The 1,972-nt window shown below is 44.9% G+C and overlaps 1 non-coding gene across 1 annotated transcript; it reads left to right on the top strand.

The window, feature by feature from the left end:
• The first annotated feature begins 667 nt into the window (after nucleotides 1–667).
• On the top strand, nucleotides 668–774 carry LOC126189834 (U6 spliceosomal RNA). Its single transcript, XR_007538242.1, has one exon. It is a non-coding gene; the product is annotated as a U6 spliceosomal RNA (small nuclear RNA).
• The last annotated feature ends 1,198 nt before the right edge of the window (nucleotides 775–1,972 follow it).

Raw genomic sequence — 1,972 nt, 5'->3', positions numbered from 1 at the left:
TGCAACATGTTAGTGCTATGTGTTCGGTAGAAATGCACATAAAAGTTAGTACTGCGTCGCATATTGCAACGTAGCAGTTTATGATAAAACTGTCTTGTAACTTGTTTTTATAACGCAATATGCAGTCAGAATAGTTAATTCTTTATGGTTGCATGAAAACTGCAGACAATATTCACTGTTGCCGAAGATTGCACTGCTTGTTGTTTCTTCTTCCCCTTTCCTTTTAATATAGTGAGGAAAATCTGTTACTCTTGCAGCCTTGGGGGCTTTCTTTAGCTGTCTTATGACAGGGAAGTTAACTTAGAGGACAAATGGGCCGTAAACATATTTAGTTCTGAAAGCTGTCTCTGGACAGGTATAGAACAGGGATATGGTATAACAAGTGATTAGGGGAGGGTGGACTGCGTCCCATAAAATCGGCTTTATGTGAAATGCAAAAAGAAATCCATTTTGGCTGTATAAGATCTGAAAGCCAGGTGAAAACAGAGCTTCAGACCATGGGGATCCATTAGATGCTGCCGTTCCACGGAGGAATGTTCGTTTAAATCGTGGTTATGTGATCAGCTCACAGAAGCCACGGCTCCCTGTGCGTGCCTACGTGCAAAGCTTCTCGTTGGACAAGGTCGGAGGTCTCTTCTATATTATATTGCACCTGAGGTCTGCGAGTGTACTCGCTTCGGTGGCACGTGTACTTAAGTCGGAACCATACAGAGAGGGTTAGTATGACCCCTAGGAGAATATGACACGTAAAATCGAAAAAAGGAAAGTATTGTTAAAGTCTTTGATGACTAGTAGTCAAAACGTCCTGGTACCCACGTTCGAACCTCACCACTGTTTAAATTTTGAGTACGATCCTTCAGCAATGGTGGCCAAAAACTCCCAGCATAAGAAGTCACCCTCGATTTGCCAATAGCCTTGTGAAAGATACTAGATGACAGAGGTTCAGGACATTCTCTTGGGATGGAAAAGTGCCCGTAAAAGGCGGAAGAATCAGCAATAATCAACGAATGCAAAAGGCAATAGAAAGCAATGCATCAAAGACACATAATGTGTATCCAAAAGACATGTGGCCTGTACCTGAAATAGTGTCATGATGATCTCTCCGTTGGCAAAAGATTCCGGATTAGCCCCCATTAGAATCTCTTGGAGGTGAGGCAACCACGAGAAAAAGATTGAACAACCAACGAAAGGATAATATTCTATGAATTGGGACGTGGTATATCAAATCTGAAAAGATAAATACTAAGGTTCAATCTAGTTATAGTGGGCGTCAGTTAAGTGTAATGGAGAGAAAACAAGGATTAGTGGTCAGACTCGCCAGCAGGTGCCGAGTCTTCCGCTCTCTTTGCTGCGTGTGTCAGTACCCAGCACACCGTCCTGCTCTTTCTTGGTGACCACAGTTACTTGCAGTCTGCCACGCCATATTCGTGTCCACCGCTTTGTCCTCAGCTCAGCTCTCGAACTCAGCTCCCTCTGCTCCCTCTCTACAACGGCCAGATATCGATTATATAGACCAACTGCTTAGCTTGTTACTCTGAAAAACAGCTGAAAAGCTATGGCTCTATCCTGATGTAGCAAAGTCCACACTTCAACACTGCTCGCTTCCAGTTCAGATAACATACCAAAAGGTTCGTTTCGGGTTATGCGGGTGCAATAGCGTCTTACCTGGCTGACGCCAGCAGGCCTTGCTGCCCAACATTATCATAGCCTCCACTTCCATATTGTTACCATTACTACCACCACCGCCCGTCATCGCCATTGCTGCCACCACTCTTCGCCCTCGCGACTCAACATCGCAGTTACCACCAGCTCAACATCTTTGCTGCCAGGCTTCACCTGCGTCAGCTAGTCAGCACCGTCGCTACTGTCCCTCAATTATGTATCAAATTACGACATCCACAATCATCAACTCCTTCCTGTACTCTACTTCAACCTCCCCTACTCTCATACTTCCTCCTCAGTGTCCTCTCCT

This window comes from Schistocerca cancellata, chromosome 5, assembly GCF_023864275.1.
Source record: "Schistocerca cancellata isolate TAMUIC-IGC-003103 chromosome 5, iqSchCanc2.1, whole genome shotgun sequence".
NCBI lineage: Eukaryota > Metazoa > Arthropoda > Insecta > Orthoptera > Acrididae > Schistocerca > Schistocerca cancellata.
This window is presented reverse-complemented; position numbering and strand designations above follow the sequence as displayed.